This window comes from Parasteatoda tepidariorum, chromosome 4, assembly GCF_982258835.1.
Source record: "Parasteatoda tepidariorum strain Cologne lab strain chromosome 4, Ptep-v5.0, whole genome shotgun sequence".
Lineage (NCBI taxonomy): Eukaryota > Metazoa > Arthropoda > Arachnida > Araneae > Theridiidae > Parasteatoda > Parasteatoda tepidariorum.
In genome coordinates, this window is record NC_141758.1 from 56283504 (window position 1) to 56296561 (window position 13058).

The following is a 13058-nucleotide window of genomic DNA, read 5'->3' on the forward strand; positions in this document are numbered from 1 at the left end:
TAAAGTTCATCATTGAGAAATTGGTTAATATTTTAAAATATGGTCCTGATTTCGTGATGGAAAAAATGGACACTGTATGGAATAAATTAATGATTCCTTAAGAATTATTATTAACTTATATTTTTTATTCTCTCTCCATGGCGTTAATTATTGAAATTTAGATTGAAAATTATACCGACTTTTCAAAAACAAATAGTTAGCATAATTTATTTTAAAAACAACAATTTTTAAACCACGAATTCTAATTTAACAACTGATTAATGTCAGTTGAATATTGATTGTTATTTAATGGAATAATTAGAGAAATACGGAATATTCATAATTGCTATTGCACTATATTACTCCATTGTTACCCGCCATAAATTGTTCTATTTTGACAACAAGTTGGTTATCTAATTTTCAGAAGAGTTCACTATAAAATCGTTTTTATTTCTTTCTAGAACACAGAAAAAAACATCATTAAACGATTGTGCCTTCGAAATTTACTACAATGGTGAAGGAAAGTTATTAGTTACATTTCCGATAGACAATAATGCAATCTGAGTTTTAAATTGAGTTTAAATATATTGTTTGTTTTGGTTATAATTTTCCATACAATCACGCTAAAATTTATAAAAGCGCAAAGATTATATCACGATTTCCTGATTTTAACCATATTTGAAAAACTACAATCACGCAGATAATAAATAACCCGAGAAACAAGAAAACTAATTCGAACAATCAGCGCTGCGATCAAAAAGCCGGACTTTTAAGTTTTCATTGTTGGTTTCAAGGTTAGTTCTGCTTCGGGTTTATAAGCAGCTACGCAATTTTATCGCGAGAAAAATATCGCTGTGTTTTCGCGTGACACCAGTGACAAAATGAATGGTTCTCCAAACATTGACATTGGAATTTATTAGACGTACATATAAAACAATTACAAAGCGAAACAAAACAATTGAAGTTTTAGTTCGAAGAAATTGCAGCTGAAAATTATTATTATTGTGGTAAAAAACAAACATTTGAGAAACATTCGAAAGGTGATTTAGAGAAATGATGTAAAAAGAATAAGTTACTTGGAAATAATGAATACAAATTTATAAATTAGTTTTCAGATTTGACCCATGGTAGTGTACGTGCCGCTATTTTTGAAAGTGGAATAAGTCCTTTCGGAAAGATGTCCAAGCTTTTTAAAGGTTAGTGTTCAAAAATAAAATGTAAAAACATTGGCAAAGATGTTGGTGATGTTTTAACACTAAAGTTAGAGGAAACATCACAATGCAATAATGATTATTAAAATCGAAAAAACAAATAAATAACAAGTAAAAACAAATTCGAACAATCAACGCGGCGATCAAAAACTATGCATTTAAATGTTCATTGTTGGTCTTAAGGTTAGTTCCACTTTCGGATTGGAAGCATCCACGCAATTTTGTCGCGAAAAAATATCGCCATGTGTTTGCGCGACACCCTAAACAAACTGTATAGTTCTTAAAACATTGACACCGGGTTTCATTAGGCGTACACATGAAATAATTACAAAACGGAACAATTGAAGCTTCATTTCAAAGAAACTATAGCTGAAAACTAGTATTATTGGTGCTAAAAAACAAGAAACATTTGAGATCTGTTCGGAAGTTGATTTAGAAGTAAAACGAATAAGATATTTGAAAATAATGAATAAAAATTCAAGAAGTTTATAAATTAGTTTTTAGATATGACCAACGGTAATGCATTTGCCATTATTTTTGAAAGTGGAATAATGCCATTTGGAAATGGAATAAGTTCGAGGTTTATAAGGGTTAGTGTTTAAATGAATTTAAAAATATTGGTAAAAGAAGGGTGATGTTTTAAACACAGTAATTTGATGAAACATAACAAGGCGACAATGATTATTAAAATTGTAAAAGATTAAACAAATAAACGGCTTTATAGTTACAAATGGACTGATTCCACTTTCAAAAAGAAAAAAAAAGAAGCTGCTAAGAGCTGTACACATTCATCTTCAAGAAATGAAAACAACTTGTTTCGAAAGTTTTGTCACATATTTCAAATTTGCCCAATACATTCAGAAAACTTGATCCAACTTAGAACTGTAATATTGTTCAAATTTGTTGCCAACTTACTACGGTGCTAAATGAACCATGCTTCTGCTTAAGATTAACCATCTTACAATAAAGTTTAAGAATTTCGATTTTCACAAAATCAGGATTCCATTTTTACAAATTTATGAAATTCTGAAAAAGTTTTTCAGAACTTCACAACCATGAAACCTTTAAACAGTAAGTAAGAATTAAGCTCTGAAACTAATAAACAGTTTCGTCGCATTCGGAGAGTTTTACATCGATACAATCTGAGAAACTTATTAATGAGATTCTAAATTCTCTTTTAAACATCGTTGGAATGAAACCTTTCTTTTTATAGTTTATAAAAGTCAAACAGTTTTATTGTTTTGCTGTCTGCTAAAATTTGGTTTGAAAGAAAAGTAAAAAATTAGATTTAAAAGTAAGGTTTATGAGAATACTATGCTTCCGCAGAGTTTTCTTTATTAAAAAATCTTTTCAATTTACTTTTAAAAAAATATTCCAAACTGTAAGATTCAATTTGCCCGCAAACGATTTTCAGAAAATTCAGTTTATTGCCAGATTCATCGACTTGGAATACTTTCAATGAAAAAAAAAATTCTTAATAGGATTTCTTATTTTCTCGAAATATCGCGCAAAAATTTTATATACTTTTAATACTTTTATATATGCACTTTCACTCTGAAAATTTAAACGCTTTGAATCCACTCAAACAAAATTGACTTTGAAATCGAAAGATTTTCCGCGTCTCATTCGAGGAGGCTTATATCTGCAGAATCGTTGCTTCAAAGAAACACAATAAGTTTTCTAAATTCGCTTCTAAAATATGGTAGCAATTCAAATTTATATGCGACTTCAAAAGTCATTCCATTTTTAAAGCTGAATTTGCTTCTCTTGGAGGCTTTAGTGCCAGGAACTTCATATATACAAGCTCCTGTCGCGCCAAGGAAAAATCTTCTCGTCAATCGAGTTATCCAGTTGCCATAGGCAACGCCCTCTAGGAGCGCCAAAAAGAAAAAAAATACTTATTGCCACGATTTTGAAGTTTTCTTTCAAGAAGCTTCTATCACAATTTCTTTCTAGGGCGCGATAAGAACTATGAAAGAAAAAAAAGGAGAAAATTTGAAGTAAACTTGAAATTCAAGGAACCTCTTCAGAAACATTCGTTAAAGTTTTTTTTCTCCCTTTTTTCATGTTTTATTTATATTTATTTATTTATTTATTTTTTGTATTTGGTATAAGATTTGAAAGTTAAAAGTGGTTAGGAGAGCTGAAAAGGTAGCCATTGTTGAAGATATTTTCGCCTCGCTTCTTGAAATGAACTACCTGGATGGATGGAACAAAACTTTACAATTCGGTTCAATAGTTCATTCTTAAGACAAAAAAGGATTCTTTGAATCAAAGAATGGAACAAAAAGGAGTTAGAATTTTTTTTCCTTCAAAAAAGAACAGTATCGGATTCACTTGTATTGCAAAAAAATTTTTAAAAAATTCTATATTGTCAAATGAGCCATGAGAAAACTTTTTGATCACACAAGTTTTTTAAATTATGACAATTATATAATGATAATTAATTATATATTATGCTAACATGATTTTGCCTGTGCACTAGTAAGCACTGAACTTTTCTATTCGACATTTCCATACACATATCTACTCTTTGCATAGATAAAATAATTCTTTTTTATCTAATTTACACACTATAAACAATTATAGGTTCCGAATTCTCTTATTAATAAGAACAAGTAAAATTAAAAAAGAAAATTTTTTCATTTGAAAGAGAACAGTTTTCTGAATCGTTTGGAACATAATATCATTATTTTTTCTGTAAAAGCACGAAAAAATAAATGAAATTTTAAAACATAAAATTTAACGTATTTTATTTTAATGTTTTCTCAAAACACAATGTCATACTTTTTCAATGCTGTTTTTTTCAAAAACTGATAAACACATTGGAGTAAATTTTGGTAGAGGAGAAGTATTTACATAATTCTACACAGTAAAAACCTGAATAAAAAAAATTTGGAAAAAATAATTTTCTTAATTGAATATATTTCGGCAAACTGAAATATTTTTCCCATTCTTGAATGAAAATACAAGTTCACTTAAAAGAACACATAATGTAATGTAAAATAAAACTAACTTCAATACAATTTCATAAACTTTAGAACAGCAATGTATTAACCACTTTCTTATGATTTAGTTCCACATGGCTTCCAAATTTTGCATTACTTATGATTAATCTTTTGTAGTACTTTAGAATTTAAATCTACACCACAGTTGTGCACATACAATTGTATTAGTTCAGATTATCTAATTACTTGCGTTAGAACGAGATGATGCCCAAGTCTTAGCACTGCTCCTTAAAACTCAGATAATGTCTCCGTTACAGAGACATCACTTCTGAAAAATAAACTAGTTTCACCTGGTTAAAATGCAGATTACTAATCCTAATTAGTTTAAGCTTGAAGAACCTCCAACGCTTTTATATTTAACCGACTAAGACTAGATCTAATTAGTCCTAGTCGGTTAAAACTCGAAGTTACACATGTCGACAAAGCAATCTATTACTAGAAAATAGGTAAATAACTCTTTCTTAGTATAATTGTCTCGAGCGATTTTGGGATTCTGAGATTTTTTATTCCTATTCTGAGAATTTTTAAAGGTTAAAAACCACTACCCGATAACCCTAACAGTAATATTTTTTTTTAGAATTATGGTTTATTGCCTAGTACACTTATATTATTTTAAATTTAAAGGTCATTGCAAGGTATTTCGAACACTTATGTTTGGTAAAATATATCGTCTGGATAATAATGTTATCGTAGATAGTGGAGAGATGGTGCATAGATTATGTTATTTGATGTTCATTGAGCGCGAAAATTTCCTGACATTGCAATAATGCAAAGGGACAGAAAATAAAGTTAGCATGATTAGACCCAGTTTTAACCGGTTAACGGTATATGCGTTGGAGTTTCTTTGGGCTAAAGCCGGCTATGATGCATACCTTTAAATAATTAAACGCAGGTTTATCACTCAGTCTTGCGCTATCTGTAACGTCACAGGACAAAATTCGTCGTTCTTCTTCGAAACACAAAAAGTCTAATTTCCATATTTTGTAAGCATTTTCGAAAAGACTTCTTGGTACAATGGTTTGCCTTTCATTCCTAAAATATCAATTTTTATAATTGGACCTATGCAAGTGACGTCATCGAAGGTAAATCGTGCCTTTTGTCAATTCAGGAGCCAATCAGTTGCAACACACGCGCAATTATAGATATCCAATTAAGACTGATTTAAAACACATGGTTAGGCATAAACACTTCACTTCTTCTCGTGTTGCTAAGACCCAATTATAATAAAATATTAATTTCCCATTTTTTGTGTGTTTATTTTAACTGAAATATAAATGTTTGTTTGTTTATGTTTTTAATAATGTGTTTTAAATGTGAATTGTTTATCTAAAATTTAGAACATTGCAAACGTAAATAAATAGAAATGAAAAAACATTTGCAATTATAAAAAATAAATAAAAAGCAAGGAGTGGAAGGAACATTGCAAGGAATTTAAACTGGTCCTCTTCCTCCACTGTCTAAGTCCCCGGGACAACTGCCTCACTCTCCCCACTTTGAGAACGGCCTAAGTAATATCTATTATCAGACAATGCTTTTTTTCTCTATCAGTTAATGTTTTTTTTTTTTAAGTTTCATTTATTTTAACTAAAAAAAGAATAAGAAATCTTCATTAAAAATTTTCATATTAAAAACCAATAAAAAAAACAGCAAGAGTTATAATTAACCCTTTGGCTATAATTTCAGCAATCCCTCAGATAAAATTTTTTATAAACTTCTTAAGCGAGTTAAGACATAGCCATTGGCTCCAGAACACGTCATTTGCCAACAAATTCATATAGTCAGCAACATAAAAGAACAAATTAACTACCTCCATGTACTGAGTATACCTAACTCGTAACCTAACATAGCCATTGGCTACAGAACCCGTCATTTGCCAACAAATTCATATAGTTAGCAACATAAAAGGACAAATTAACTACCTCCATATACTGGGAATACCTAACTCGTAACCTAACGTAGCCATTGACTACAGAACCCGTCATTTGTCAACAAATTCATATAGTCAGCAACATAATAGAACGAATTAACTACCTCCATGTACTGAGTATACCTAACTCGTAACCTAACATAGACATTGGCTACAGACCACGTCATTTGCCAACAAATTCATATAGTCAGCAACATAATAGAACGAATTAACTACCTCCATGTACTGGGAATACCTAACTCGTAACCTAACGTAGCCATTGACTACAGAACCCGTCATTTGTCAACAAATTCATATAGTCAGCAACATAATAGAACGAATTAACTACCTCCATGTACTGAGAATACCTAACTCGTAACCTAGCATAGCCATTGGCTACAGAACACGTAATTTTCCAACAAATTCATATAGTCAGCAACATAATAGAACGAATTAACTACCTCCATGTACTGAGTATACCTAACTCGTAACCTAACGTAGCCATTGACTACAGAACCCGTTATTTGTCAACAAATTCATATAGTCAGCAACATAATAGAACGAATTAACTACCTCCATGTACTGAGAATACCTAACTCGTAACCTAGCATAACCATTGGCTACAGAACAGTACTGTTGCAAACAAAGTCACGTTGTTATAATGAAGAAGAACTAGAGAGAGTTAACTATGAAGACTTTCATCAAACAAGATACTCAGATTACTATCTAAGAAGGCCAAAATAGTAACATAGAATTTTGGATTATTCGTAACTTTTGCCAATAATTTTGCTTGTTCGTAACATGCCGAAAATTATATACACATACACTTTTCCATTAATCATTAAAATAAACTACAAAAGTCACTATCTGTAATCTGTAATTACAAAATCTGTAGTCACAATCTGTAACCACAAAAGTAAGTTGTAAAATAAACTTTATATAAACTTTCTTTAAGCAAGTTAAAACATTGCTATTGGCTACAGTTGTTGCAAACAAATTCATGTTGTCAGTATGAAGAAAAACTAGTTAACTATAAAGACATCCATCAAACAAGATACTCGGATTACATAATTCGTTGGTTCAGAACTAATAGCAAAAAGTTACGTACAAGACACTGACTTGTTTGTAACTCTTGTCACTTATTTTGCTTGTTCGTAATATGGCAAGATATGTATACATGCTAATTTTTTACCATTAATCAATAAAATAAACTTCAAGGGCCATTCTTATTTCCTATGGCCATAATTATAGTGGTATAGTAACCTCTTAGATAAACTTCATATTAACTTTTTTTAAACAAATTAAACATAGCCATTAACTACAAAACAGAACTGTTGCTAACAAATTCGTGTTGTCAGTATAAAGAAGAACTAGTTAACTATAAAGATCACCACAGACTCGAAATATCTAACTCCTTGATTCAGAACCAATGGCAAAAGGTAACGAACGCGAGAAGTTACAGACAAGAAACTAGCTTGTTCGTAAATATTGCCACTGATTTTGCTTTTCGTAACATGCCCAAAACTATACACATATAATTTTTTCCCATTAATCTATAGTATAAACTACAAAAGTCATTATTACTTCCTTTTTCCATAATTACAGTAATCTGTCAGATAAACTTTCTTTAAACAAGTTGAAACATGGCCATGGGCTACAGAACAGAACTGTTGCAAACAAACTCATGTTGTCAGTATAAAGAGAAGAACTAGTTAACTATAAAGACTCTTCCATCAAACAAGATACTCGGATTACCTAACTCGCTGATTCAGAACCAATGGCAAAAAGTTACGAACAAGAATTCCCGATTAGTCCTTGTAATATACTCCCCGAAGGGTCATTTAGCAATTTTTTTTTCCTTTTACCATTCGTTGTTTTAGTTCGCAGGAGAAAATGATGAAGTTAGTTACTACATACGATTTATCGATTTGGAAATATTAGTGGAATAGAAAGTAACGTCTCTTTTAATATCAACAAATGTAGGTCATATCATCTTGATGTGTTTGAAGCAAATATTTATGTTATTATTTATTAATTTAAGTAAATACGTATAAGTTTTTCGTGATTACCGTCCTTAATATATATATATTAGAATTATTTTTATTGTATGACAATTGTATGATATTGTTTTAGAATATTATTTATATTATGACATTCGTTAATTAGTTCGAGAATGTTTAACTGTTAATTTTTGTAATAAGGAAACCATGTGGACCGACTTACTGCCCGCTGAAACGCGACTACAGAGCAGCATAGTACAATGGTAGTTAATATTATATAAAAATATAATATTAAATATGAAAGAAATTAAACTCTTTAATATTTGAAACGTTCACTTATTTATCTGAATATTTATTCTTAATGTTCCCAATTGTTAAAAATAAATTATAAAATATTTCTTCTTTTATTATAGGCAGCTCGTGATATAATTAATGCCAGCCGTATTGGAATAAATAACGAATGGAATTTGCTTTGTTTATATGGTATGTAATATTCATTTTATATCGTAAACTGAGCCCGTAATAGTTAGTGAACTTAACTTATTTAAAAACCATAATAATAATTTTACAGATTTCTTATAATGTTTCTATGTTTTACATGTAGTAATTGTGAACAGTTCACTTGCCATAGTCAAAGCAATATAAAGTGAAATATTTTCCCATAGAAAATATTAAATTTAAACCATTCTGAAAATTACAGCTCTAAAATTTAATATTAAAAAATAAAATTAACGACTTTTTATGTAACATTTTAGTAATTTGTTATCACATCATGAAACTAAAAAGAGGATTCATAAATTGTTACGTATCAGTAGTATTTATACCTTACCTATTTTTGTTAAATTGTCCCTCAAATTTGGTTTGCTAACGTTTAGTTTTATTTACTAGTTGTTTTGAAATTTTTGATTTGTAGTGGTGAAAAAATTACGTAATATGAAAAACACTAAACTAAAAATAACTAAAATTTCGCTACCACTAGAAAATATCTCTTTGCAAAGCGGAGCAAGTTGTCATCTTTGGAATATCTATTAAAATTTTCACCATAAAATTTGAGAAATTATCTGCATGAATAAGCTGGCATCGTTTTAAAACAAATTAAGTTTTTAAAAAGTCTTAATTTTTTTTTTCAAGAGCTACTCGACCGATTTCACTCAATTTTGTTTTAAATTGAAGCTACATGCTTTAGAATGTAAACATTTGTAATAATGGCATATTTCAGAATTGGATGCCAGTCCATTTGGCATATTTCCAATAGCCTATTTCAGCACTGTACTCGTACTAATATTCAGCTTTTTGTTGTTGTTATTAAAATAAATTATGAAATTCATTTAATTGTTAAAAAATATATTGTGAATGGAATTATGTTTGGATAAATAAGTTTTATAATTCAGCGCAGAAATGTTTCGAACTGTTAAAATAATTTTAAAAGTTATGGCAAAATGCTCAAAAAGTAAATTTTATATTAAAGGGGACTAAACTTACGACCGCTCTCTGACTAAACTCTAAGGGCCCTCTCTTCCAGATTGAAGCTAGCCCCCTCATATTTTAGGACAAATTTGTCCAAATAAAGTATGTTTGTCCTGAGAAAGTACGTTTTTGTGTTTGGTTTCTTAACTTTAATGATCCGCTATAGGAATAGAAGCATACTTAAATTCGATCATTAACGTGAAAATCCGTTCATTAGATAATAAGTTATTACGGTGTTACGTTTTTCATTTTGCGTTGTATGACTACTTACTCTTATGTGTTTCATCAAAACAATTAATTGATAATATAGCTAGTATTTGAATCACTCATGGTAAATTGTTTAGACGTATTGCCTATAGGTACTTAACCCTTTCGCGCCATCTGTCACAAAGACGGGCCAGCATCAGGGTAAAAAGATCAAACCGGTAACCAAAGTAGCTCTTTAGCAGTTTATTTGTGGGCGGGGTTATAATTGTTTGATTTATTTAATTCACCATTACTTTACTTCAAAATAAAATTATTTAGTTATACTTTGAACTAACATTGATTATATACAACGAAGAGCCATTACATTATGACCACCCTCCATCTGTAACAATAGGCTCGCCCAGGTTTTCATGGTTTCTCGCCCAGGAACAATGTTTTCATGGTGCACATTAGGACCCATAGTCCTCATAGAAGAATCCCTGACGTCTGTAAGCTACTTGAACATAGTTGCAGACCAGGTTCACCCATTCATGGAAACAGTTTTTCCTGCGGGGGATGGTGTTTACCAACAGGATAATGCACCATGTCATAAGGGTCGAATCGTCATGGATTCTATGGAACATTCCAGTGACTTTCAAGTGACTTGGCCCCCAAATTCACCTGACCTTAATCCAATAGAGCATTTGTGGTCCTACTTGGAAAACCAAATTCGTGCTGCCACGCTACCCCCTCGCAATGTGAGGGAATTGCAGGACCAGTTGGTGAGCACTTGGTACCAGATACCTCTATCTATCAGCACCTTGTGGAATCAATGCCACGGCGGGTGCTAGCTGTTTTTAGGGCTAAAGGTGGTCCTACATGTTATTAGCAGGGTGGTCATAATGTTGTGGCTCTTTGGTGTATATGATTAAATTAACAATAATTAAAGTAAAAGCAAAGTAAGTCTGTTAAATTAGCAACGTTTACATTTAAGCTACCGTTTTTTATTTATTTACATCCTGATTCTGATTTTGTACGAATGCTTTTATGAATCACCCGTCCCCAAGGGGTTAAGTGCCGTATAAAATGTACCCGTAAGCTATACATTTGCGAATCTTTCGCCATAATATATTAACTCTAGTTTTGCTTGCTTTCTATAAATTGCGCTTTCAAATACAATGCGACTGTTTTAAACTGATGCCACCTAAAGAAAATAAGAATAAAACGATATAAATCTTTTTCTTATATTTAACTTAAAAAGAATTGATACAGAAAATTTAATTATCCTGAATCGAATTATTTTCAGTTCAAACCGAATTTAAAACTTTTACATACATATAAAAGTATAGACTGTTAAAATTTCTTTTCTGCCATAATAACGCCTTTAGTTTACATTCCCTCCAAAGAAAAACAAAACAAAAACCTATTGTTGTATCACTCAAGGTCAGGAGTACTAAAATATATCTTTCTTTTAAGTCTGACTTCTCGTAAAGTTATTTATCCTTTTTTCTTCAGACGACTTTTTTCCTTAATACATTAGTGACTGGATGATAATCTTTTGCTCGCGTTGATTACCTATCACGGTCACGGTTTTGTGAGTTTTGCAAACGATTTTTTTTTCTTTTTAAATTATTCTTTGAGAGCCTTTTCTAAGCCGAAACGCAACGGTTGTTGTTCACTATTTTTTTACTGTTTTTCTTCTTTCCGAGTTAACTTCTTTTTTTTTCATTGCCACCGGTGTTTTCAGCCATTTCCTGTCAGGTGTAGAATAACTTTTTTTTTGTCATGACAAAGGTCGAATCCGGGAACTTTAAACCATGAAGAAGATTTCTTAGTAAAGAGTTTGTTTTCACACGTTAAATAATAGATAAAAGAGAAGTTAATAGTTAACATGCATTATTTAACAAAACAAAAATAAAACAGGAATACATTTTTGAGCGAATGTGCCAAGTACAAAACAAATGTGCTGAAAGAATTATTGACCGAAAAATTTATGATTTGTGTATCATTTCTTAGTTAGTTTACATGTTAATTTTATAAACATATAACTTTCAGAATTACATGCTGAAAATATATATTTTTGATTCAAATAAGTTACAATATAGGGATATAAATGAAATTAGTTCAAGTTTACTACTATCAGTAATATTTGGAAATGGAAAGATAATTAAATTAGAGTTTATAAATTTTGAATCATAATCATTCCAGAAAGTTGATATATTGAATCATTAATGTGAAAATTTTTCTTAGATAAATAATGTAATGAAACAATTTTATAAAATAAAGACTTTTCGTCAAGAAAAAATATCTGTATTATGAATAGAAAACTTATTCTATCTGGAAAATTAAAATTTTTTTTACTAGATCAAATAAAAAAAGAATCTTGAATTTTAAATTTTTTTTTTAGAATTTAGTTATTAATGAACTCTTATTTCTTTTTTGATCTTAAATATAGATAGTTATTTCAAATTTAAACCCGTAAGTTATGATATATCTTTTTTAACAGACTATACAGTGGCGTAGCTAGGTAGCTAAGGGCCCTGGGGCAAATTAAAAAATAGGGCCCCACTGCTATGTAAACTGATTAGGTTTTATCAAATAAAAATATGAAATTTTTCCAAATACTTTAAAAATGCTAAGTTACTTAAGCTCTTTTTTGTGCACTGCAGGGCAGGTAATAAAAATATTAAACAGTAACAACATAAATTACAATTAATACTTGGTGTAGGTTTGGCTAATAAAACGAAATAGAGAATATTCAAGGGTTTATTATATAAAGGTCGGGCCTACCAACTGACTAAATAACAATTATATTTAAAAAAAATTTCCTAGCTTTAGTCTTCGCAAAAGTATCAATGACTTCGTTTAAATCCAGGCTTGATGCGGTTTTGTTTTCAATTGCTATTAGCGATAAATGTTGGAGTCGAGTTTGGCCCATATTATTTCTTAAATAATTTTTAATTATTTTTAATTTGCTAAATGACCTTTCAGCTGCTGCAGAAGTGACAGGAATTGTAAAGAATAATAACATTGCTGTAAATACTTCCGTTAGGTCGCATTCCAGCACTCCATATTTGCTCATTATTTCCTTACATAATTGGTGAACAGTCCATGCTTGAGTTAGTTCAGGTAAAACTAGGTGGTAAATATTAATAAATTGAAGTGAAAAACTAGGGCCTATTATATCTGAATATTTTCTTTGGAATTCGTCACACTTATGTAATAAAGTTGCTTCATCAATATGTAATAAAAATGTTAGTGTTAGAAAATCGAATATATGACAGACTGCACTCATACCAAT

At 30.3% G+C, this 13058-nt stretch overlaps 1 protein-coding gene across 1 annotated transcript in view; it reads left to right on the forward strand.

The window, feature by feature from the left end:
- The window catches only part of LOC107440650 (uncharacterized), a 189690-nt gene that overhangs the window by 30638 nt on the left and 145994 nt on the right, over positions 1-13058 (forward strand). Inside the window, exon 2 of the mRNA XM_087161162.1 lies at positions 8518-8587. The gene's annotated coding sequence lies outside the window, so the exon portion shown is untranslated. The remainder of the gene's footprint in view (positions 1-8517; positions 8588-13058) is intronic.